We start from the raw sequence: 26,893 nt of genomic DNA, 5'->3' as shown, positions 1-26,893 counted from the left end.
ATTTTAATTGTATTTACTTGTTTATTAATTTATAGTGTGTGTGGGGGGCACAGGAATGTCATGGTGTTTGTGTGGAGTTAGAGGTGATTCCAGGGATGGAACTCAGGCCCATAGGCTTGGCAGCAAGCACCTTTAGCTGCTGAGCCATCTTGCTGGCCCCCTCTTATCCATATCTTTTTCAATAGTAAGGCTATTCTTGGTAGTAGCATTCATTGAGGCTCTAACTAATTACTAGTTATAAATAGTTTAAATAACTAGTACATCTTTCAAAAAAAGGAAAGGAAAAGAAAAGAGAAGAAACGGAAAGGAAGGCTAAGATGAGAAAAGATGCCGTGGTCCAAAAATGATGCTTGTTTTTGCATCTCCAAGTTCTAGGCTTCTCTGTGGGTGTTATTCTGTTCTCATGGTTCCCACCCAGAACTCAGATTTTGTTTGATTATTCTAAGAATGCCCAATCAGCTTGTGCGTTTGAATCTACTCAAAAGTGAGGTAGAGCTTTGAGTTCTGCCATACAGAAACTTCACCTTCCTCCAAACACCCACCCACATTCCACCTCCTGCTTCTCTCAATGCCCCCAGTTACTCTTGTGGGTTCCTGTAGAATTCATCACCTTCTCCTGGTGCTGTGACTAACGGGCATGCTAAGCCCCTCCAGAGTCTAAACCAAGAAGGAATTTTTTTTTTTTTTTGGACAAAATTATGAAGACCATGTGAGACACTGTTTGTCACGTGTCCTGTTATATATGGAAGCTCAGCAGTCTTCTCACAGTGACACTGCATGATCGCTTCCATCACGGTGCTCAGAGTTAGTGGAGAGTGAATTCATGGCCTCACCCTTGTCATCTGTATAGTTCCCACTGTTCCGTCACCACCCTGTGATGACACTGGACGGGCTGGAGTGAGAGGAAACTGAGTCAGGCAGAGCGTTCCTCAGCCTGAGCTCAGTCTGCAGAACAGGTCCCACAAGACCTTGTCTCCGAAGGCAGAGCTTCCGAGTGAGCCGCACAGATGAGGTCTCCTGGGAGGGGAGCAAGGCCAGAAGCAGCGATGGCCAGCAAAGCTTGCTGGGGACGGTGAGGGAGGAATTGGACCTGGAATGGGCAGGCAAGGACAAACACAGCAGAGCAGAACAGGCCATCAGAGGACAGCGACAAGCAGAGGTGGGAAGTGGCTGAACAGGTGGTGTCAACAAAGAGAGAGGGCGCCAAGCCTGGAGCAGGCAGGTCCAGCGCCCGTTAGACTGTACATCTAGTGCAGCAGTCAGAAGTCCACTGGCCGGGCGGTGGTGGCGCACACCTTTAATCCCGGCACTCGGGAGGCAGAGCCAGGTGGATCTCTGTGAGTTCGAGGCCAGTCTGGTCTACAGAGTGAGATCCAGGACAGGCACCAAAACTACACAGAGAAACCCTGTCTCAAAAAAAACAAAAAAAGGGTGGTGGCACACACTTGTAACTGCAGCAACACCCAGGGGTGGAGGCAGGGAGCTCTGTATGCTGTTCAAGGCCGGCCTCGGCTACACGAGTCCCCACCTTCTCCCCAAAGAGAAGGGAAACAAAAAAAGTTTGCATATGGTATTTAAATTAAAGTAAATCTAACCAATTACAGTGGGCTATATCAAACATTCAGCTCCTTGGTCTTAAGAGTCACATTGCAAGATCCAGTGTCTACCAAATGTCTTGTTGGATGGACATTGCGCATCTTCACCCCACGGAAAGTTCCAGTGGGGCAGCCTAGGATGCGGGTGCCATGCTGAGGACTGGAGACTTTTTGTGAGCAGTCAGGGGAAACATTTAAAAACATTTAAGCAGGTTACAGGAGGGTAAAGCAGCTTGGCTTTTTTGATGAACACATGTTCAAGATTTTATTTAACTCATTAATTAGTGAAGGAACCAGTAAGATGTTACAACCTGTTCAGTAATTGACTTTTTAATATTAAAGCAAAATTCATAGAACATAAAGTTAACCATTTCGAAGTGATTAGTTTGACACCTTGTGGCTGAGAAAGACTTTCGTTTTTTTTAATCCAGTGCCGGTGTGAGGAGTGCAGGAGACAAGGAGAGTTGGAGGTCTGCTCTAGGTCACCAGGCTTGGAAGATTGCTCCTTTACCAGGGAGGCAGCAGTGGGTGGAGGAGGGTGAGGGAGGGAAGCGACCTTGCTGGGAAGAGCCCTCCAGACATACGGACTTCCTGTCCAGTAGGGAGGTAACTGCTCTGGCCAGGCAGCAAGCTCTCGGCTTGGCACTGGCGGTGAACGACACAGGTATTAGAGATGGGGTCTGAGAGATGTGGGATCAGCATGGACAGGCTGACCACAGGACAGACAGGCAAAGCAGAGCATGAAGGACCGCCACAGGCCAGCGGATCTGCAGAAGAGAAGGTGGGAAATGGTAGGAGGAGGAGCTGGTTCTTCGTGCAGGTTTTCCAGCGCCCTAGCTCCATGCCAGGTCCTGAGGCCAGGGCAGCAGTGATCAAAACCCCAGAAGCTTTCAGACTCCCGCTGCTTATGCACCAGAGAAGAAGACAGAGCACAGGCCTGGGAAACTGGCCAGTATTACCAAGTGCTCCAGGGTACGGTGATGAAAAGTGTAATATGTTAGGGCTTGGCAAGCAGGCAGCAAGCAGGTCCAGGGCCTAGAAGGATGGCAATACGGGGAAATGAGGAAGCTGAGCCAGGGGAGGTGGCAGGGAGGAGTGGGGGCAGGGAGGAGGAATGGGAGAGGGGAGGAGGAGTGGGAGCAGGGAGGAGGAGTGGGAGCAGGGAGGAGGAGTGGGGGCAGGGAGGAGGAGTGGGGGCAGGGAGGAGGAGTGGGGGCGGGGAGGAGGAGTGGGAGCGGGGAGGAGGAGTGGGAGCGGGGAGGAGGAGTGGGAGCGGGGAGGAGGAGTGGGAGCAGGGAGGAGGAGTGGGAGCGGGGAGGAGGAATGGGAGCGGGAAGGAGGAGTGGGAGCAGGGAGGAGGAGTGGGAGCAGGGAGGAGGAGGAGCAGGGAGGAGGAGTGGGAGCAGGGAGGAGGAGTGGGAGCAGGGAGGAGGAGTGGGAGCAGGGAGGAGGAGGAGCAGGGAGGAGGAGTGGGAGCAGGGAGGAGGAGTGGGAGCAGGGAGGAGGAGTGGGAGCAGGGAGGAGGAGTGGGAGCAGGGAGGAGGAGTGGGAGCAGGGAGGAGGAGTGGGAGCAGGGAGGAGGAGTAGGGGCAGGGAGGAGGAGTGGGAGCAGGGAGGAGGAGTGGGAGCAGGGAGGTGGAGGAGCAGGGAGGAGGAGTGGGAGCAGGGAGGAGGAGTGGGGGCAGGGAGGAGGAGTGGGAGCAGGGAGGAGGAGTGGGAGCAGGGAGGAGGAGTGGGAGCAGGGAGGAGGAGTGGGAGCAGGGAGGAGGAGTGGGGGCAGGGAGGAGGAGTGGGAGCAGGGAGGAGGAGTGGGGGCAGGGAGGAGGAGTGGGAGCAGGGAGGAGGAGTGGGAGCAGGGAGGAGTGGGAGCAGGGAGGAGGAGTGGGAGCAGGAAGGAGGAGTGGGAGCAGGGAGGAGGAGGAGCAGGGAGGAGGAGTGGGAGCAGGGAGGAGGAATGGGAGCAGGGAGGAGTGGGAGCAGGGAGGAGGAGTGGGAGCAGGGAGGAGGAGTGGGAGCAGGGAGGAGGAGGAGCAGGGAGGAGGAGTGGGAGCAGGGAGGAGGAGTGGGAACAGGGAGGAGGAGTGGGAGCAGGGAGGAGGAGGAGGAGCAGGGAGGAGTGGGAGCAGGGAGGAGGAGTGGGAGCAGGGAGGAGGAGTGGGAGCAGGGAGGAGGAGTGGGAGCAGAGAGGAGGAGTGGGAGCAGCTGGCACCATCAACTTTGCAGAAGCCTTAGGGAGAAAAGAAGGGATTGAAAAGGGATCTGCTGGGGAGGACTCAGACCTGAGAAAGGGCAACAGAGAGATTGTATTTCGTGGGAGACAAACAGAGCAGCAAAGCGGAGGACAGCCCTGTGTGGGAGTCAAGTTCCCTGACACTGTGCTCAGGTCAGTGGGGCTTCTGACGCACTTTATAGGATTAAAGGGCTATGCACACTCCTGGTAAAACTTCAGAGAACAAAAGAACTCCCACCCATTCCCAGAGGCAAACACTGGTGCCAATTCCTTTTCAATTCTGTATTGTTTTAGATTATATACGTGTGTGTGCATGCATGTGGGTATGTGCATGTGAGTGCAGATGTTTGCAGAGGCCAGAGGCATCAGATTCCCCTAAGGCTTGTGTTATAGGTAGCTGTGAGCCATTTGACATGAGTTCTGGGAACTGAGCTCTGGGCATCTGCGAGACCAGTACACGCTCTTACCTGCTGGGCCACCTCTCCAGCCCCTGGAGCTAGCTCTTGATGCATCCTTCCATCAAGGATCATATGCATCTAGACATATGCAACTGTGGTGTGTGTGTGTGTGTGTGTGTGTGTGTGTGTGTGTGTGTGTGTGTATGTGTGTGTGTGTGATGTTGGCCCCTCTTCCATCTTTATTTACATAGTTGGGAACATGCATAACATGCATAATTCTGCATCTTGCATCTTGCTTGGTTTTGTTTTATACACAAGCTTTGGAGATCATTTCCGTAGAAAGGGAAGAATCTAATTATTTTTAATGGGTACAATTTTTAAATGTGCTATAAGCTTTTAACAGCTTCAATTCACAGGTACTTAAGTTGTTTCTGCTTTTTTTTTTTAACACATGACATTGCAGAGAATATCTTATACTTTTACCCTTTGTAATTGTGGTAAAAAAATACATAATGTAAAACAGACGATTTCAATCATTTTAAAATGTCTTCTAGTAGCATTTAATACATCCACAAGATTGTGCAAGCATTCTGACCCATTTCCAGAACTTTCTACCATGCAAAGCCTCCACTAAATAAGCTTGCTTCCTCCCTTTCTCCACTTTACATTCTATGAATCCTACCTGCTCTAAGTCCCTCACATCTATGATGTCACACAGAGTTGAGCATAATGTCCTTGAGATTCTTCCTTGTTATAGCATAACTTAGATTTTCCTTTCTTTAATTTTTTTTATGTGTGTGTGTGTGTGTGTGTGTGCATGTCAGAGGACAAGCTGCTGGGGTCAGTTCTCTCCTTCCACTTCTTGGTTCTGGGAATGAACGGAAGTCATCAAGCTCGGCAGCAAGCCTGCAAAGCCATCTCACCAAGGCATTTCCCTCCTTCTCAGGGTGAATGTCCTCCGCTGCGCGTTCATCCTGCTTAGTCACTCATTTGTCTGTGGACGTTTGGTTGCTCCCATCCTTCAGCTGGCATAAATAATGCTACCATGAACACATGTGCACACATTTTTTTCTTTTAGCTCCTGCATTCAATGCCCAGAAATGGAATTTTTCGTTCATATGGAGATTCTAGATTTAGTTGTTTGTGGCGCCGTCATGCTGTGTTCCACAGTAAGTCAGCATTTTACATTCCTGCCAACAAGGCATATCCTTCACCCACACCCTACTTCCCCTTCTTTCTGTAACGGCTGTTGCCATCCTGTTGGGAATGAAGTGACATCTTACTGTGATTTCCCCTTGTGACACCAAGCGTCTTCTCCTGGCCTCCATGGCCACCCTCAAATCTTCTTTAGGCAAGTACTCCATATCTCGTGTATGTTTAAAAAGTCATATCATTTGTACATTAGCATTTTTTACACAAGATATATTCCCATCTCTGGACTTTGCAGATCAAATTCTGGTGAACTTGATATAGTTTCAACTCGGTAAGTTGTACCAACCAATTGTACGTTCTATGGAATTCTGTGTGGGCTGACTCATGCAGTGTGTGCTCTGGTCTCTTGCTCGCTTAGCCTTTGGAGATTCATTGTGTTTATGTCACCAGCTCCTTCCTTTTGGTTACTGGCAGAATTCCTTGCGAAGATATGCCGTGTTTTGGTGTATATCTTAACATCTTTTCTGCTTTCTTTTTCCTGAGACACAGACTTGCCATGTTGCTCACACTAGTCTTGGATTTGTGGCCTCAAGGGACTCCTCCCTCAGCTTTGCAAGTAGCTTGCAAAGATTGTAGGTACCAGCAGGCCCAGCTCTGAAATTTATTTGTAGTTGTGTTACTTTAAACAGAGCTGACATAAATTTATTTATGCCTTTATGTAAATATGCGCTTCCATCTTTTGTGTTAATGAGTAGAAATAGGACCGGGTCTCGTGGTTACCAAATTTTTAAAAGAAATTGACAAATTATTCCCCAAAGTAGGTGCAATGTTTTGTGTGCTCAAGAGCAGCATGTGTGGGTTCTTGTTGATTCATTTACTGTCAGCAGGCTTTGTAATTTTATGAATAGCAATTAATGTATAGTGGCATATCAGTATGGTTTTAATTTGTGTTTTGCTGATGACTAATGACATGAGTACTTTGCATAAGCCTTTTTGCTACCCATGTTTCCTCTGGTGAAGCACCGCGCTGGCTTCATTATCGAGTTGTGTTCTTTCTATGAGCAACACACATTTTTTGTTAGTATTGTCCTGTGCTTTATTTCTCATTTTTGTTTTTCTAACAGTGTTTTAAAGACACTTCAGATTTCATAACTATCCATTGCTTCCTTTTCAATCTGCTGGAGTTTGTGTCCTGCTGAAGACATCTTTGTAAAAGTCAAGGTCGCTAAGATTTTCCTCCTATCTTTCCCTCTAAAATATAGTAATTCTCCTGTTTGCCTTTATGTCTATGCTCTGGTCTGGAGGAGTTCTTGTATTATGTGAGGTAAGGGCGGGAATCTTTAAGTTCTCGAGAGACTATGGAGTTATTTCAACACCTCAGTAAAGACTGAAATGCTGTGACGCTTCTGTCAGAGTCAAATAGAGCCAAGCAGATTGGTTCCCAGAGTGTGGCCTGTCACACTGACTGTCTACTTTATGGTCTCACCTCACTGTGGCCAATTTTAAACCATACAGGTTTTATAAATATGTAGCGGTTATTCCATGCCTGTATTGTAGTCTTGTAGTGTAGCAATAGAAGACTATGTTTTATTTCCATTGCATTTTTTTATTCCTTCTCAATGCCATAAAGTACTTTGATCATATTCACCCTTGTCATCCTCTCTGATTCCTCCTTCACGCCCATCAAACCCCCTTTTATTTCTAACATATCCCCTTGCCACTTTTATGTCTACTTTTGTGACCCAATGTGTCTAATTGGGGAACCAATGTATCCATTCCAGACAACAGCAACAACAAAACAACTAAGAATTTAGAAAATGTCAGATGAAGGGCTGATTGAGCTTTTCACCTTAATTTTGGAAGGCTGTTTCTGGTGGCTACAGAGTTCAATGCTGAGAGCTCTGGAGACACTAAAGACGCGGTCCAGTATGCTCTGGCTGGCTTTGCTTCTAAACTTCTAACAGGGAAGCTACATTCCAAACCTTGCTCCTCCGTGTTTATTCCTTCTGTTGGTGTGGCGGGTTGAATGAGAAAAGTCCCCCATAGGCTCGGGTGTTTGAAGACTTGGTCCCCAGTTGGTGGCGCTCTTTTGGAAGCTACGGAACCTTCAGGAGGTGCGGCCTTGCTGGTGGAAGGGCATCGCCTGCCTGCAGGAGGGGAGGCGCCAACTGGTCTTTTTGGTTTTCTGATCTATTACTGCTTCTTGTTCTATTTCTCTGCCTCCCGTGTGGGGGTGAAACGTGACTTCTCTGTTTCCTGTGTGTGTGTTGGGGGGGGGGGAATGTGACCTGTTTCCTGTGTGTGTGTTGGGGGGGGGGGATGTGACCTGTTTCCTGTGTGTGTGTTGGGGGTGATGTGACCTGTTTCCTGAGTGTGTGTTGGGGGCATGTGACCTGTTTCCTGTGTGTGTGTTGGGGGCATGTGACCTGTTTCCTGAGTGTGTGTTGGGGGCATGTGACCTGTTTCCTGAGTGTGTGTTGGGGGTGATGTGACCTGTTTCCTGTGTGTGTGTTGGGGGCATGTGACCTGTTTCCTGTGTGTGTGTTGGGGGCATGTGACCTGTTTCCTGAGTGTGTGTTGGGGGCATGTGACCTGTTTCCTGAGTGTGTGTCGGGGGCATGTGACCTGTTTCCTGTGTGTGTGTTGGGGGCATGTGACCTCTCTGTTTCCTAAGTGCCAGGCTCACCTGATGTCCATGCTCCCATACCATCCCCACCATGATGAACTCTGAAACTCAGAGCCAAACCAAACTGTTTCCCTTAAGCTGCTTTCATCGGAGTATTTTATTGCAGCAACAGAAACCTAACTAATACAGCTAGTGTTGTATGGTTAATGTCGCTTGACAACTTGACTAGACCTGGAACCAACTAGATAAGCCACCGGGCCACCGGATGGGATTTATTTGAAGTGGGAAGACACACCCTAAGCGTGGCTGGCCCCTTCCAGATGAAAAACTTTGCTCTTGACTACTTGCCTTTGTGGTGCTGGCAAGATCATCTACTCTGTTCACACTGTGCTGTGACTTCATCCCCAATGCTGCGGCCTTTCTCTGCTGACGTCAGAATGCTGCTTCCTTTGCTGTCCAAGGTGGACAGTGTTTCTGCAGGTGTCCTCCAGGCCTGCAGCAGCAGACTGGACTTGCCGAGACAGCCAGTCTTCCCAGCCTGGGAAGACTAGCCACATCATGTGCGCAAATCTAATAAAGCCCATTATTATATTTCATTCTATGTTTATGAGTATTTTGCCTATGTGCATGTCTATACACCACATTCAAGTAGAGGCTAGAAGGGGTCATCAGCCCCCTGGGACTGGATTTTTGGGTTACTATGAGCCATGATATGCATGCTGGAAATGGAACCTGGGTCTTTTGGAAGAGCAGTCAGTGCTCTTAAACTCTGAGTCATTTCTCCAGTCCATATTTCATTCTACCTGTTCTGTTCCTCTAGAACCCTGAATAATATATCTGGTTTTATGATTTAAAAAAAAATCATTGCTTTAACAACTTGATTATGATGCAGTATACTGTGTGTGTTGGTATATTACACATGTGAATGTTTGGATATTACTTGATTATGACACAGTATACTGTGTGTGTTGGTATATTACATATGTGTGTGTTTGGATACTTACTTGATTATGACACAGTATACTGTGTGTGTTGGTATATTACACATGTGTGGGTTTGGATACTTACTTGATTATGACACAGTATACTGTGTGTGTTGGTATATTACACATGCGTGTGTTTGCTTACTTGTTGGACTTGAGGTTCTTTGAGCTTCTTGAATTTGTGAGTTTATAGTTTTCATCACATTTGGGGGAAGTTAACTACCCTTTCTGCAAATATTTTGTGTATTTCTTCCCTTCGGTCAGAGAACTTGATGTCGTAGAGAGCCACTGTTTCTGTGTTGCTCTGGTCCTGGCCTTGGCCCCTCCAGTGCTTCATGGTGGACATTCGCTATTGCTCTGTCCTGAAATTAGCCGGTATCTCCCTACGCACCGTGTCTGCTGTCGGTACTGACCAGCGTGTCTTCCTCCTCACCATGGTCATCGTCTCCAGAAGTCTGAGTCTTTCTATAACCCACAAGCTCTCTTTGTAGTGGAATCTAACTCCATCCACTTTACGTCCTTGGCTTTCGGCTGCATCCCCTCTGTCTGTTCTTCATCTCTGTGTAGGAGTTTCCTCATGGCTGCTTTACAGACATTGTGATTTTTCTTTGTTTGGTGCTGGATACCCTGTGCTCCTTCCAGAGATTTCTGCCCCTACCCGTGACACCTGTATGGCTGTGGCTCCTTGTCTGAGACAATGTTCATTTCTGATGCTGAGCTGAAAGATCCAGTGTAAGGAAACCAGGTGGTTCTCATTCTCGGTGGCTTTCTGTCTGCCATGCTGCAGACACCCAGCAGGGGTTGTCAAATGAACTGACAAATGGATGATTAGACAAAAATTCTGATGCCCCTTGTTTTAGTTGCCCATTGTGTAACAAATTACTCCTAAATGTGATTAAGACAGCAGTGATCTATTATATTCCCTAGTTGTGTGGCTTCATGGAGTTCATCTGTAAGCTCTTTTGCTGGTCCTACTAAGGTCTTGCAAGTGGTGTAGCTGGAGAGTTTCTCTCCAGCTCCCGCCAAGCCCTGGCAGTCCCGTAGCCCACTTATAAAATAAACACACACTTATATTATTTAAACTGCTCGGCCATTAGCTCAGGCCTACCATTGTCTAGCTCTTACTCTTATACTCAGCCCATTTCTGTTAATCTATATGTCACCACGTGTTCCATGGCTTTACCTGTTGCCTATGCATGATGTTCCCTAGATGGCAGGCTGGCATCTCCTCCTTTCCGCCTTCCTGTTCTCTCAATTCTCCTCTCTGCTAGTCCCGCCTATACTTCCTGCCTGGCTACTGGCCAATCAGTGTTTTATTTATCAATCAATCATCCATAGCAAAGTGGTCTCCACGAGATGTGTCTACAATCATCTGGAGGCCAGCTGGAATACTGAGGTGCTGAGTCCCCCTCTCCTTGTGACCCCAGGGTCTTTCTCTCCACAGGCTTTCTCCAGCACTGGTAGGCTACACCCTGCACTTACTCCACAGTCTTCCCCAGACACTCCTATTTCAGGAAGAAGGAATTTGCAGAGGTTAGTTCTCTTGAGTCTGGACCTGCAATGGCTCAGCATTACTTCCCCAGTCTGTTGTTACTCATGCAGAAGCAGGACCTACCCTAACTCAAGAGAGGCATCCTGAGCACTGATTCTCCATGCAGGAATTTAAATGCATCTACTCTCTAAGGAGGTTCTGATGTTCTTTTCCTCTGACAGGCTTATTGAAGGACTTACCTGCCTTGGATGTAACTGGAACTCCAGTGGGAAGTCCAGGAGGGCTGCTGATCTCAAGGATCACCCTTACCCATCCTACACGTATCCAGATAAAAGGCTTCCTGTCTGGAGACCCCAGCTCAATGTTCCAAACCAGTGTGATGTCACTTAATAGTTTACATGGAGTTCTACAACCCTGGGCAGTGATTCATGTGAGTCTAATTTCTTTTAGTCTACATTGCCCAAACCACCACATCAAGAACTCCTGGCATAAAGCCAGCTTTCCTTTCTTTCCTCCTCCTGGATCTCTCTGCTCTCCTTCTGCCTCTTCTCCTTATCTACCCCTTCTCTGTATCTGTCTCTCTCTCCCTCTCCTCTTTAATTGGGCTCACAAACTTGCTCTAAATCTATAATAGTTTTTAATTTTTCCAAAAATGTCCTTTTTCTCTTCTTGACTAATGCATGCTTCTTAAATCCTAACACAACCTGAATGATTAGCCATTCTGTTAAAAATAAAAACAAAACTATAAATATAACTCTTTTAGGACCATAAAGGTCTTGGGGAAAGCACTTCCTTAGTTTTTTGTTAAGTGTTCATTTGCTGGAAGTACCCTCCACCCATGAAAAACCTGGGAAGGTTTATGTCTAACTCTATAACCAGGAGAGGATGGGTTTAAAGCCACCGAGCTCTGTTTTCACACCCCTCCCACCATCGCAGTTAAGAACTTGATGCTGCCAGGCGGTGGTGGCGCACGCCTTTAATCCTAGCACTTGGGAGGCAGAGCCAGGCGGATCTCTGTGAGTTCGAGGCCAGCCTGGGCTACCAAGTGAGTTCCAGGAAAGGCGCAAAGCTACACAGAGAAACCCTGTCTCAAAAAACCAAAAAAAAAAAAAAAAAAAAAAAAGAACTTGATGCTAAGCAGAACCCTGATGGTCCCAGGAGTTCTGCGTCTTTGGTTCCATTTCCTCATCCCTGCCCTAGAAGATCATGGTTTCCTTAGGCCTGGATGTTATGATGACCCTATTCTCTCCCTTTCTCTCTCTGGGATCACCAGAAGTTCAGCTGAACTGACTGGGAAAAAAAATACATTTCTAAGTTTTGGTTTTCACTGAGAAGAAAGACCTGGGCTTTCACACTGTCCCTCTATCCTCCAACTCCATGGGTCAGCCATAGACATGCGTGCTCCTGTTCCATGGAAAGCAAAAAGAACACACCTATTCTCATGTAAAGATCCATCAGTCAAGCCCTCTTCCCTGGGGATCAGATGATGAATAAATTAGATCTGTATAAATACATGTTGCAAGCACCCTCATATTCAGAGCCGTTATAATAATTCGGCAAAGCCAGTATGAAAATGAGACAGTAACATCAAGGAGAAAGGATTGGGAAAGAGAGCCTATTCTACTCTGGGGTCTAGCCTGGCCTTCAGTTTGGTACCGTTAGTACCTGGACCTTATCTGTGTCCTTGGTAAACAGAGAAAACCCATTTTTAGCTACCTCCCCACTTTTGACCTCTTTTCCTGTGATCTAACACATTGCATATAACGCCTGATAGTTTCTGCTAGATAAGGCTTTGGGCTATTTTTTAAACTGAGCATTTAGGCTGATAAGAGTCATATTTTTTCCATCTGTACTTTCAACATACTGCCAAAGGGGCTGGGTAGGAGATATGTTTTTGAACAAACAGAATACTAAATTGAGGCGATGGATCATAAGCTTAAGCAAGGAAGCTCTGCCTTCACCATCCACTAAAAAAGGTCAGGAGACAGAGAGTTGGAATGGCAATTGAAAGTTTTAATAATGCAGCCATCAAAAAGCTCAGTGAAGCTTTTCTTCCCCCTCCTGGCCCAGCAAAGATAAAGTCCTCATCAGAGCACAGGAAATATGCCCAGTTCCATCCCAAACGGCGTGCGGTTCTGGGGATGGATCACAGCAGCCCTGGCTCTGATCTCCTAGAAATCCATCAAACTTGTCTCTCCAGGGCTTGGGCTTGAGTCATTACCCTAGGAGGAATGGTAAGGCACCCATGCATCGGCCTTTTATGTGCTTGAAAAAATAGGCACTGCTTCATCTTCCCCAGCAAGCTAAGCCTTCCTCCGGCCCCAGGACCTTCCCCCCTTGTTCCCTTGCCATGGTGGAGGCAGTGAGGTGGGACAGCCTATAAGAAGTCCTCACTCCTTGATCGATGGCCTATGAAGAAGCGTGAGAGAGGCCTTAGTTCATCACATCTTACACCAAAGCCTTTGCAATGACGTCATGGAAACTGGAACAGGATGGAAGTTCACCCAGGCTGGACAGACCTGTGAGTTTGTGGGAGTTAAATCCTGTGTTTTGCCCTTCATGCCTTGCCCTTTTCAGATTGTCCCTGTAGTTTGGATGCCCCTCAAAGGTCCGTGTGTCAGAAGCGTTGTTCTCACATTGGCCCTATTGGAAATGGTAGAAAGCTTTGTGGGCGGGGCTTGTGAGAGGTTTTGGGTCATTGGGGACGTGCTCTTGAGGAAGACTATGAAGGCACTTCTGTCCTTCATGACTGGACTATCACATGAACAATTGTTCCTCCATATTCTCCTGGACAAGATGTGCTAACTTATCACAGGCCCTAGGCAGTGTGGCCAACTGATGTGGACTTAATCCTCCCAAGCTTTGGGCTAAGAAGAACCTCCCTCTTTAGAAGTTGATTGTTTCAGTTACAGTAACAGAAAGCAGACTATTATGTTTTTCATTATCACTTCCATCACAAAGCTTGACATTGTAAAGCCTGCCCATTTTCTCAGAAGTTAACATCATGATCAGCTGATTTAAAAAGTTAATTGAGCAATGGTGCCAAATGATGTTAATGGTGAATTACTTCTTGCAGTTTAGATGCTGCTGTTGGAGAAATCTGTTGATCAAGTAAGTAAATCATTTTTTACCCATAGTAGTTCCCAGTCTTATAGTAGCTTAAATCCACATATTTGCACATTCAGGGTCTTGGGACATTGGCTTCTGGCTTGAGCTTAACTTACCTCTCTGACTCTGTTGAATTTTTCAGACCTTCTCCAGTCTGTCTTAACTGGTTCTCAGCTTTATTTGATGTTTACTTAATATGGCATGGAAGATACTGGTCTTCAGTCCAAATTGCAACTTGACTTTATAAGCAGTGTTCTCAATAGCTGGACATGAATGTCTGTTTTTGAAGCTTACCTTCGCTCCTGGTTCCCGGGAGGAAGACGGCATGATTCACACCTGTGCAGACATCTACAACAGTGTTTTCTCTTCCATTGGAAAATGCTTTACTGCTCTCCTTCTGGGGCTTTGGTGTAAATGATCACTAAAATACGACAGGTATTTTCCCCAGGTCAGGTCTGTCAGCACTTAGAATCCATGCGGGCACACATCCCAAACATTAGCAAGAATCTGGGGCTGCTGAAGCAATTACCTATGGATTTTTGAGTTTCTCCTTGGCAAGGTCTGGTTCTTGCCTGGCTTCCCAGTGCTTGGTGGGAAGTACAACTCGATCACAGGTCACAGTCCAGCCTTACTAAGGACGGCTGCACCAAAGTCAGTGAAGAGGAATGTAGGCGCCTGCACTCATTGTTCTTTGAAGCTTGAGCATCCAATGAAACATATTCCCAAATGGTTGGTCATAAAGACAAGACTACGATTTACAGTGTGATCCTTCTAGGGGTCAAAGTGAACCCCAATTGCCCTGCCTTTCTACAAAACATCCTGTAGGGTACTATTCAATCTGTTTAACATGTGACTTTAATTAACCTTCCAATTGGGGTGTGTGTGTGTGTGTGTGTGTGTGTGTGTGTGTGTGTGTGTGTGTGTACACACGTGGGTACATGCACCAACACTTAGTGTCTCTATCACTTTCCACCTTATTACTTTTGTTTCAGAGTCTCTCACTGAACTTGGGTTCACCATTTTTGTTACGCTGGTTGACCAGCAAGCTCCAGGATCTTCCTTCCTCCCTGACTCCCAGCTCTGGGTTATAGACTTCTATTGTCATGGTAAGTTTTTATGTGGATTTTGGGAATTTGAACTCAGGTCCTCATGCTTGAGCTGCAAGCACTTTCTCCTGGAGCCATGTCCCCACCCTGGTCTTCCAGTTTTTTTCCTACCTTTTTTCTATTCATTGACTAACTTCTCCGCACCAGGGTTTGCTGTGCAGCCTCCACATGCCAGACACCATGCTGTGTGCTAAGCAAATTTGCTCTCTTTGAGTCCAGCCACGCTTGAGGTCCAAGGGGCATTTTTACTCCTGGATCATCTCAAATGACTGCAGACCTTGGGAATTGTTCTCGGCTGTTCCATCTTCCATTGTGACTCATTTTGCAGTAATTTTCTCTGGTCCTCCATGTAATTTCTCTGGGTTTTTGTATCTTGAGCCATCAGTGAGATTGTCTTCTTGAAGGCTAGGATTGCTTTTCTTCCAGGCTCTGCAGCTCAGAGCAGGTAGGTGTCCTGTGTGAGTGAGAAATCGGCCCCCAGAATCCCCCTGCCCTGTCTCCTCTGTCCCTAGCCATCTTTCCCTAAAGGCCCTCTAAGGACACTCTGGCTCTGAGGCCCATACTTAACACTCCTGCTGTCTGGAGCACCCTGATCTGAATTTACCTATAACACGAATCCTAATTGGTCTTAATAATAACCTGGAGATACTGGGGTAAATGCTGAAAAATCAGAGAGACGAAGGAACAAGCCACAGCCACCTCTTACCTCACTAACTCCTCAGCCAAAAGGACCAAGATCCTGTCTCTGCCTGCCTTATATTCCATTTCTCTGCCCAGCCATATCATTTCCTGTCTCTACCTTCCTAATGCTGTTATTAAAGGCATGTGTGCCTCCCAAGAACTGGGAGCAAAGGCATAAGATCCTAAATGCTGGGATTAAAGGTATGTGCCACCACTGCCTGGCCTCTATGGCTAACTAGTGGCTAGCTTTGCTCCCTGATCTTCAGGCAAGCTTAATTTGTTAGAGCATATACAAAATATGACCACATTTACCATCTGGAATTCTCTGGTCTAGGTCCCCCGCATGCCCTTCCCTTTCACTTCCCTAAACCAATCAGCTAAAAGAAAAATGCAACCATGATGTCTCCACTCAGTTTCTTCCTGAGATATTTCCTTGACCATTTTTGTATGAAAGACTACCACTCACTCTTCCAACTCCACCTCATGCTTTTCTCATGCTAACCACTGAATGCCTTTAGTAGTCTGCCATACCTCCCTACTCTAAGACCCTTGGCCTAGCAGAAGTTTCCTCTATTGTTGATTATGGTATCTGAATGTCCAAAGCCATGTCTGGTTCATGGAGATACTCCTACATTTGTACTCTTAGTGAAAAGACGTGCTTTTAACAGCTTTGCCCTGTGGATCCTTCTTAAAGGACTTTCACGGGAGGTTATGGGAACCAGCCCCGGGACACAGGATCAACAGCACCAGTTCTGGAATCAGCTGTCCTGCCTGCTGCTGGTCTACCAGAAGTGACTTCTCTCAGCTTCAGTGAACTTTCGAGTTTCTCCTTTATAAGTTCTGAGCCCTACCTGGCCTCTGAATGTATGATGAAAATGTAACATGAACACAAGTTTTTTTTTTGTTTTTGTTTTTTTTTTCTTTTTTTTTGGAATCATACTTAAAGTTTTTTTTGTTTATTTATTTATTTATTTTATTTTGCAATACCATTCAGTTCTACATATCAGCCACGGATTCCCTTGTTCTCCCCCCTCCCGTCCCCCTCACCTTCCCCCCAGCCCCCCCCTCCATTCCCATCTCCTCCAGGGCAAAGCCTTCCCCACAGACTGAGGTCAACCTGGTAGACTCAGTCCAGGTAGGTCTAGTCCCCTCCTCCCAGGCCGAGCCAAGCAATCTTGCATAGGCCCCAGGTTTCAAACAGCCAACTCATGCAATGAGCACAGGACCCGGTCCCACTGCCTGGATGCCTCCCAAACAGATCAAGCCAATCAACTGTCTCACCCATTCGGAGGGCCTGATCCAGTGGGGACCCCTCAGCCATTGGTTCACAGTTCATGTGTTTCCATTCATTTGGCTATTTGTCCCTGTGCTTAATCCAACCTTGGTCTCAACAATTCTCGCTCATATAAACCCTCCTCATTCTCGAGAATTGGACTCCCAGAGATCCACCCAGGGCCTAGTCATGGATCTCTGCATCCAGATCCCTCAGTAGTTGGATAAGGTTTCTAGCACAACAATTAGGGTGTTTGGCCATCCCATCACCAGATTAGGTCAGTTCGGGCTGTCTCTCGACCATTGCCAGCAGTCTGTTGTGTGGGTATCTTTGTGGATTTCTGTGGGCCTCTCTAGCACTTTGCTTCTTCCTATTCTCATGTGGTCTTCATTTACCATGGTCTCCTATTCCTGTTTCTCCCTCTCTGTTGTTGATCCAGCTGGGATCTCCCGCTCCCCCAAGCTCTCTTTCCCTCGACCCTCGCCCTTCACTACCCCCACTCATGTCCAGGCTGTTCATGTAGATCTCATTACATTTCTCTGTCATTGGGCGATCCCTGTGTCTTTCTTGGGGTCCTGTTTTCTAGGTAGCCTCCCTGGTGATGTGAGTAGCAGACAAGCCATCCTTGTTCCATGTCTAGTATCCTGCTATGAGTGAGTACATACCATGTTTGTCTTTCTGAGTCTGGGTTACCTCACTCAGGATGATTTTTTTCTAGATCCATCCACTTGTCTGCAAACCTCATGATGTCATTGTTTTTCTCTGCTGAGTAGTATTCCATTGTGTATATGTACCACATTTTGTTTATCCATTCTTCAGTTGAAGGGCATCTAGGTTGTTTCCATGTTCTGGCTATTACAAACAATGCTGATATGAACATAGCTGAACAAGTGCTCTTATGGTGTGGTTGAGCATTCCTTGGGTATATGCCCAAGAGTGGTATAGCTGGATCTTGTGGGAGATGGATTCCCAATTTTCTAAGAAAGCGCCATATTGATTTCCAAGGTGGTTGTACAAGCTTGCATTCCCACCAGCAGTGGAGGAGAGTTCCCCTAGCTCCACATCCTCTCCAGCATAAGGTGTCTTCAGTGTTTTTGATCTTAGTCATTCTGACAGGCGTAAGGTGGTATCTCAGAGTTGTTTTGATTTGCATTTCCCTGATGATTAGGGATGTTGAGCAATTCCTTAAATGTCTTTCGGCCATTTGAGTTTCCTCTGTTGAGAATTCTCTGTTTAGTTCTATAGCCCATTTCTTAATTGGACTGTTGGGCATTTTGATGTCTAATTTCTTGAGTTCCTTATATATTCTGGATATCAGTCCTCTGTCAGATGTGGGGTTGGTGAAGATCTTTTCCCATTCTGTAGGCTGTCGCTTTGCCTTGTTGACCGTATCCTTTGCTCTGCAAAAGCTTCTCAGTTTCAAGAGGTCCCATTGATTGATTGTTTCTCTCAGAGTCTGTGCTACTGGTGTTCTATTTAGGAAGTGGTCTCCTATGCCAATGCATTCAAGACTACTTCCTACTTTCTCTTCTAGCAGGTTCAGAGTAGCTGGATTTATGTTGAGGTCCTTGATCCACTTGGACTTAAGTTTTGTGCACGGTGATAGATATGGATCTATTTGCAACCTTCTACATGTTGATATCCAGTTTTGCCAGCACCATTTGTTGAAGATGCTTTCTTTTTTCCATTGTGCACTTTTGGCTTCTTTGTCAAAAATTATATGTTCATAGGTGTGTGGATTAATGTCAGGGTCTTCAATTCGATTCCATTGGTCCACATGTCAGTTTTTATGCCAGTACCAAGCTGTTTTTATTACTGTAGCTCTATAGTAGAACTTGAAGTCAGGGATCGTGATGCCTCCAGAAGTTGGAACACAAGTTTTATAGACTAGTCTTATTAAGGATAGCTACAATAAAGCCAGTGAAGGAAAAATTTAAATACCTGTGCTGAGTGTCTTTAAAACTTCCCAATCCTATGCAACATATTCCAAACTGTCTTCCACTGAGCATTTTGCAGTTGAGAAGTGTGAGGGGCAGCAGAGTTAGCTGTTGAGGCTCAGTGTTAGTTATCACAGAAAGGTGCATGATGGTGCTCTAGGGTCTACCTGTCAGCCAATGAGGTTGATGCTAGCTCTTCAACTCTTCCTACTATGTGAACGTGAACTTGAGCACGTGAATGTCAGGGCCTGCTATCAGCCTGTAATTTCCACCTGAATGAGGTGGGGGCTTTTAATATGAGCCTATGGGGATAAGCCTATGGGGTTTATCTCAGCAGCACTAATAATAAGCCTCAGAGCGATGAACTTGAACTTGGCTACACCTTTGCTTCAGACCCATCCTTCTGATCAATCCCAAGATCTTAGGCTTCAGAGTGGGATATAGCAGAGCCATCTTGGATTTGCACTGACTGGCTTTGATTTACATATGACATGAAGATAATGTTAAAAGTGATTTCATTGGATATTTAAGCAGCTTGGTTTTGGGGAAAGCCTCTGTTAGGTTATTTTGTAACATGAATCTTTTTTTTTTTCAGAGCTGAGGACTGAACCCAGGGCCTTGTGCTTACTAGGCAAGTGCTCTACCACTGAGCTAAATCCCCAACCCGTAACATGAATCTTAAAAGGTCTTATTAAATAAAAACCTCAAAGCTGGATATTGGGGTGAAAAACTGAGAGATCAGAAAAGCAGAAAGAAGCCAGCCATGTTCTTACCACTTGGAGATCCTCCACCAAAGAGACCTACTTCCTGTATACCCACGCCTATATGCCTTTCTGTTCTGCCATCTCATTTCCTCCCAGCTACATTATTTCCTCTTCCTGCCAAGCTCTGTCACTTCCTGCCTGTCTGTACAAACCTCCAGACCTCCATGGTTAACTAGTGTTGGAATTTAAGGCGTGTGCCACCACACTTGACTCTGTTCCCAGTGTGGTCTTGAACTCACAGAGATCCAGATGGATCTCTGCCTTCTGAGTGATAGGATTAAAGGCATGTGCTACCATTGCCTGACTTCTATGTTTACTATAGTGGCTTGTAGATGTAACCAACGGTCTTATTAAATAAAAAACACAGAGCCAATTCAGAGAAGAAAGCCAAGAGGTCAGAGCTAAGAGCCTCACCCTTCCTGATTCAGCGATCCTCTTCAGCCAAGAGAGCTCTCCGAAAAAGACCTACTTCCTGTGTGTCTGTCTTTAAAGTCTTCCTATTCTGCCTTCTCATTGGTTGTAAACCCAAACATGTGACTGCCTCGTCACTGCCTGTATGTACCGCCCTCCAGGTCCTTAAAGGCGTGCGCCACCGCTGCCACGCACTTGCTGTGGCTCTAATAGCTCTGACCCCCAGGCAACTTTATTTATTAACATACAATTAAAATCACATTTCAGTACAAATAAAATACCACCACAGTGGCTGGCTTTTTTCTCTGATCCTCAGATAAACTTTACTGGGGGACACAGATAAAATGTCACATTATTTTACGTACACGGCTTGATTATTTAAAGTGCCCCTTGTTGAGTGTTATGTATACGTGTGTACATGTAGTGTATATGTAAGCAAGTATGAATGTGGGCAGGCATGCACTTGTGTGCTCATGTGTGTGTATATGGAGGAAAGAAGTCGCTGTTGGGTATCTTCCCACTCTCTCTCTCAACTGTGCCTTTTGTGACAGTATTTCTCATTGAGTTCAGAGGCCGCCAATTGAGTAGACTGGCTGGCAAGTCAGCCCTGGCATCTTTCCACTGGGCACCCCAGTGCTGAGGCCACAGAGACACATAACCACAACTGGCTTTTGCATGGGTCTGTCACTTTCCTGGCTGAACCCTCGTCCTCGCCCACACAAAGTGGCTTCCTGTGCCATTTTGGAGGATGGGGAGGGAGATTTCACATCTATTGCTTCCTTGTGACTATTTGCTGTCTTGTCCCCAGGGTAAGTAGAAGCATGTGTCTTCCAACCCAATGTTACAGCTTTATTGGAACCTGAGAACACCCAAGGCCAATGGCCAAGGAGCTTCCCATGCACATCGAGAACTAGTCATCAACCAGCCCGAAGCCAAAGCAGAACTAACGTGAGCCCTGCACACCTGCCCATCTCAAGAAGCGCCCATCTCTTTAAACAGTAACTATTCTCATTATCTGAGTTCAGCATTTGACTAATCCTCATTATAACTTGAACATGGTGTTATTGCCGGGCATGAGGATGGATTAAAAATAATTTGCCTTCAGTGATACAACGTTTGCTTTAAAGACTAATTTGACCTTGAGAAGAGGCACTGCTCTCACAGGTAATTTAGACAGTAGATTTGAAAAATCACCTCTGTATCCTAACCGGCGCTCTCTTTGGGAAGAGCCAAGGGAAGCTGAGAAATGATGTGTAGACTCTCTTCAATCATGTTTTCTCACAAGGCATATCCGATCACGGAGGGATGGAGCCTGTGGGAGAAGATCAAGTTCGGCAGGGTGGGGGTGGGGGTACGGAAAGAAAGAAAACGCCAGAGGAGTTTTACTTCCCTCGTCAAGTAATGGTTAGGCCTTTTTCTACCATGCGGCCTCCTGGCATTAAAATTCTGTTTTACAAGAAATTTAAATGAAAATGAAAGAAAACAACTGCCTATCAGTTTCCTGTGGGCACCTCACTTTTGAGTGACAGCATCTTTGCTCTTTTCCAGACAATGACTGATCAGCTACGGCCATCATCTTGAGGAGAAAGGGTAAGCAACTGGAGTAAGAGGATGCATAAACTCACTGTGAGGTCCTGAGATGAGGTGTCTGGACTTCTCTGTGACTCTCAACAGTTTGGGGCTTTTGATGACAGGTGAACAGGGACCAAGAGGATTCAGTGTGGCACGGTCAACGTGTAGCCGTGAGCAGGTCAGCCTTGGGCCAGCTGCTACGTCTCCGGGTCTTCATTTCTTCATCTTGAAAATGGATGCTCTCCAGAAGTATTAGGCCCTCGGGTCAAGGACCGAGAAACAGAGCCTGGCCCTCTACCACATCAGATCTCATGTCTCTGTACTTGGAGTCTCTGGGTCAGAGACCCTGGGAATTCAACAGGAGCTTGGGAGAATTCTAAGGCAGTGTCCAGAGGCATACATATTGCTTAGCTTCCACATTCCCTGTTTTGTTTGGTTAGTTGGTTGGCTGGGGTTTGTTGTTGTTGGTTTATTTTTCCAAAATTGAAGTCTGGATTGTAATTTTGAGGCCCACATATTGACAAACACTAACCTGTCCTGGTTCTAAGTTACCAGCCACCATGACATATCTGAATTCAATTTGAATGCTGGACACAAGCAATTGAAACCTTTCCTCACTCACTCCATCCCTTTCTCTAAACAGGAGGATGCAGGGTCCTGCCTTGCCTGTCTCCATTGAGGTGAGGATTCGTGACAGTTTCCAAGCCTTCATCAACTTCATTTTCTCCTGCCTGAGCCATCCCTGTGCCTAACCTACTTACTGTCAGCCTTTACATTTCTTTAATAGTCTGCTCTTTTTTTTCTTTGCTTCATTGTAAGTAATTCTCCCTCTGAAATTACCCATGCATGTGCGAAGTGAATGTTTAATAATACTCAAGAAAGTAACTGTGTAGTAATTAAATACAGTCCACATCTGCTTCACCTGAAATGGTCTTGTCTGCCACCTTTGGGACACAAAGTATCCTTTGGTGAGGACACAAGCCTAAGAATCTGGTGGGCAAGTCTGTGGAGTGTTCCATTGTCAAGACTGGGTGAAACCATAACCCAGCCAAACCATAGCCCTATTCTCCTCCATCCTCGGCTTTGTTCTCTGCCCAGGGCCAAGGGCTCCAGAAGGACAGCCTTGGGGAAGCTGCTTTCCATCAGTGACAGGAGTGAGACTCAGACAGCAGCCACGGAACAATTAATCTTCCAAATGAGAACTCAATTACCAAACATGTGTTCCATGAGCAAGGCCCTCGTCTCATCAGCCAGAGCTGCGATTATATGCAAATTTTATATATATATATATATATATATATATATATATATATATATATATGAATGGAATCTATATGTATTCCATTCATAATTATCTCCTTTTAATGCAGTCTCCCTGACGATGATGTATGCTGTAACTGTTGACTCCTCACAGTTGGAATTGTTAACGTATTGTGAAGATTTGCACAGAATCATTCTTTCCCAAGCTGACTTTTGCTGTTAAAATTAGAAAGACCAATATGAGTCTGAACAGCATGAATAGGAAGAGTAGATGATCAATTCTTATGCCTGGAAGGGCGATTGCCTCCCTGGAGCCGGGATTTCTTGCTTTCACATTTTATAGCTTCTTGTGCTTATTATAATAAAGACAATAAAGTGGAATGAAAGGAGTTGAGGCTGATGGAATATTCTAGCATGAAATGATTCTGATTTTAATATTTTTCTACTTGTATTAACGGGTAAATTTGGTTATTAGAAACTTGACACAACTAAAGCGCATTTAGTCGTCAAGTGGTTCCAAAGTGAGATGTTCAGTTCTAGTGTCTGTGGGTTAGCTGTTCACTCAGAGGAGAGGAAATGGGTTGAAAGTTAAAAGGAAAACCCAGACAGTAACCATCTATTTTTTTCGAAATGTGTCACTGGAGTTGAGCAGAGATCTATGGAACTGAAAGACAAGGCAACAGCGTCTCTCCATATGCCAATGAGTCCTTTGGTTTTTTTTTTTTTTTTTTTTTTTTTTGGTTTTTCGAGACAGGGTTTCTCTGTGTAGCTTTGCGCCTGTCCTGGAACTCACTTGGTAGCCCAGGCTGGCCTTGAACTCACAGAGATCCGCCTGGCTCTGCCTCCCGAGTGCTGGGATTAAAGGCGTGCGCCACCACCGCCCGGCGAGTCCTTTGGTTTTTAATAGCAACTGGGATATCTGTTTTAACAGTCATCGCTGGATAAAGAATACATTCTTGTCCCATTAGGAAAATAACAGCTCTCCATCCTGTTCCCCACCTCCTTTGAGACTCACAGTGGGTTTGTGCCCAGGACTGACTCCATGGTCACTTTGTTCCAGGGAACTATGAAGTCGAACAGAAGTTACAGGTAAGTGTGCCTCCAGCTCCTCCTCCCAGGAAGATTCTGTAACCGTGAGTCCTAGAATTAAGGCTCCAAGGTGTAGGTGAGAGATCCAAGGGAGTCTGCTTAAAGGTTATAAGTAATTTATTAGGAGATAAACCAGAAAAGACAACTCACTGAACAGGATAGGCAAATCGTGGCAGGGTTCTGGAAGGCTGATGTCCTGTCCCCCGCAGCTCCCACGCAGCTCCCCCTGCCTGAGTCAGTCCCACCATCCAAGCCCATGAGGGAGAGAAGAGCAGCGGCCTGGTTCATCTCAGGTCTTAAGGGTAGCCCCAAGGCCACGCCCCAGGGGCCAGGACTTCAAGATCATAGGTAGGTAGAACATGTATCCACTACCCAAAGGCTGCTCTTTTCCTTCTCCATGGCCACAGCAGGATTCTATGACTCCATGATGACCTTCCCTTACTCCACTGGATGAACCTGGCCTGAGAGGAGTCCACTGGGTCTGACATCTGCAGGCCGGAACTCTGCCTTCACAAAGTCCCCAAGGCCATTTTGAAATGTCAACCCTTTCCTGGCTTTGACTCATAAGCAGAGATCTGTTACACATCAGCAAAGAACTATCTATCCCACATGCCTCAAAGGGACACTTTAAAACTTAAGCATTTCACTGTGACCCAGCACTAATGAGAACAGGAATGTTATAGGAAGAGAGAATAGTGCCTTATACATATGAAATATATATTCACATATGTGAAATTAACATGTAATGTGAAAAGTTCTATCATCCCAAACCCGGCCACCCAGACAGAAAGCATGCCTCCTGCGCTGAGGGGTGGAAGAGACACTTCTAGTTACTCTGTCAGCCTTCCTTCCAGACTGTTGGCGAGCATTAGATCCTTTTCTTTCTCTTTACTATGGGTATTTTGCAAATACAACATGAGGATTTGCTTAACACCCACGTCTCCATTAATATTTATTTTCACAGAGTCTGGTTTCAGTGCCTGGAGCTCTTTGTGTCAAAGGATCCCAGAATCCTAGTGACAGTCATTCTCTTAGGATGACTTTCTGTATTGTACATCAGAGGGAATTATTTTAAAATGCATCTAGTAGCTCAAGGAAACACTTTCCAAGTTAGCATAACCTAGTTACAAACATTTGTTTCTGTGTTTCATTGGCAGCCACGGGGGTTCAGGATTTAAGGGAATTAGAGAAGTGAAGGTCTAGAACATTCTTAAACGAGCCCAGCTCAGGTTTGCTATGAGATTGGAGTGTAAGTCAGCCTTGCTTAAGCTCTTCTCCCAGGTGGGATATTGATCAGTAGCTGCATCCATGGTTTTACTTGATGTCCTGCCTGTTCCGATGGATTAAATGTATTTCAAACAGAAGACGATGGGTTTTTAAATATGCAGAACAGAGCAGGAAGTCCATATGGCACGGAATAAAGACACACACACTTCTGAAAACTTAAAAGGCTGTCATCCGCTGAGCCTGCCCATAATAGCCACTCTGAAACATAATTGCCACCCATGTGTCCTTGATGAAATGTACATCACACTGCCCAGGAAATTGGCTCAAACTGCAACAAGAAAGATTTAGATTTGCTGAGGCAGTACTTCTTGCTGAGCAGCTCTGGGATACAAGTGTGAGGGGCTGGGGTGTGCTCTGGGCTAGACTTCTGACTTCTCTTTGGCCTTGAACTTCTCTCTGAGTGTAAAGTAGAGGAGTCCTTACTGTCTTTGGCATCCTTGGACACATGGGACTCTGCATTTTTAGGACCTCACTTGCCATTTGTAAATTCCCACAACAGTCCAGTGGTAGATTGTGATGGGGTCATCAGATGGGCCAGCCATAGGTAACCCAGCTACCTCAGACCACAGGCTAGTGAGAGAAAAGGAGGTAGGCAGAGAGACCCACTCAGTAAAAGATCCTACCCATGGATTGGACAGTGTCAAAGTTAGGAAGTAGGCAGGGAGCAAAGAATGGCCAGGGCAGTGAGAGGAGTGGGTGAGGGTCATATGGAACTCAAACCTCCCCACATCGCGGTACAAGGCCGAGGCTCAGGAGACACTTACATACGAGCACCTGCCAGGCTGCACCCATGTGCTTACCCAGTGACTGGAGCACCAGGGGAACCCACACTCTGTGTCAGGAGGTAAAACTTTTCATTCTTGGATGCTTTCTAGAATCTTTTGAAACTGTTTCAGCCCACAGTACTCTTGTACCCACAGCCAGTTCTGAATACCACTAATGTTGCCAAGAAAACCATTAAGAGATCTCTTGGACACATATGCAGGCAGAACAGATATTGATGACCTTGGATGCTGCAGAGGCCCTGTCTGGGTCTAGGTGACTTCTGACTGTAGATCACTTCCATCTGACCCTGGGAGCAATGCCACTGCACTTGAAGCTCCTGGTGCCAGAGAAGAGGACCTGGACCAGGAAGGAGAGGCCACCATTTGCCCTTGGAGGTGTGGAGCCGTCACAGATGTCCACCCCCACACATCAACCAAGGTAGTCATGCAGCCTCTTGTATTGGATGTTTCTGTGGCCTTCTCAGTGCTTCCAACATGAAAGGAGCCGGGGCAGGCCTGGGTTGACCTCTTGTCCAGGTCGTGCACTGAAGGCCAATGGGACCTGGCCACCTCCCACCAGCCGGCACTAAGTCTCATGGTGCCACCTCTTGTCTGCCTGGGTCCCTGTGAAGAGCTCAGGCGCTCTTTGGACATCATGGAAAATGCCTCTGAGCTGTTTCTTATGCAGTCCTGCTGCAGATACCATATATGAGAGAGAATTATAAGCAAGCCTTTCTGTGCATTCTGGGTTATTTTGCCTATTTGGGGTAATAATTCTCATTATACTTTGTGGTCCTTTTTAATAAAAATGACATTCCCCTTATCTTTAAAGGTTGAAATCTCAGGCTAATGTATGACCCACACTCTCCTTGGAGAGTTATAAAAATTAGATTATATAACCTCACATTTCCCACTAATGAACATGGTGATGCTCCGGCCCAATGAGAGGGAGACAAGCGATGGGAATTTATGCTTTAATAACCCTGCTTAGATTGGTGTGTGTGGCTGCGGGCAGCAGGCTTCCGATGCGTACAGCAGGCACTGCGGCTCTCCTGGCCGGCAGGGCAGTATTTTTTATGGCAGTAAATCTCTCTCCCGGGTGAGGGCTTCTTACAGTGTACTGGGAGAGAGCTGTGGCAATGGCTTAGTGTGTGACTAGGGCTTT

General features: G+C 46.3%; 1 long non-coding RNA gene across 5 annotated transcripts; it reads left to right on the top strand.

Annotated features, from left to right (window-relative positions):
• Positions 1 to 2,211: 2,211 nt before the first annotated feature.
• Positions 2,212 to 22,968, top strand: LOC128094835 (uncharacterized). Of its 5 annotated transcripts, XR_008213090.1 has the most exons (5): positions 11,638 to 12,997; positions 13,553 to 13,587; positions 14,577 to 14,690; positions 20,565 to 20,920; positions 21,305 to 22,968. It is a non-coding gene; the product is annotated as an uncharacterized LOC128094835 (long non-coding RNA). The 5 variants fall into 5 exon arrangements; XR_008213092.1 differs by lacking the exons at positions 11,638 to 12,997; positions 13,553 to 13,587 and adding an exon at positions 2,212 to 2,376; XR_008213089.1 differs by adding an exon at positions 10,701 to 10,906 and having other exon boundaries at positions 12,755 to 14,690.
• The last annotated feature ends 3,925 nt before the right edge of the window (positions 22,969 to 26,893 follow it).

The sequence above is a fragment of the Peromyscus californicus genome, unplaced genomic scaffold, assembly GCF_007827085.1.
Source record: "Peromyscus californicus insignis strain IS unplaced genomic scaffold, ASM782708v3 Scaffold_4__1_contigs__length_199733344, whole genome shotgun sequence".
NCBI lineage: Eukaryota > Metazoa > Chordata > Mammalia > Rodentia > Cricetidae > Peromyscus > Peromyscus californicus.
Note: the sequence above shows the minus strand (reverse complement) of the source record. Positions and strands in the feature narration are given on the sequence as shown.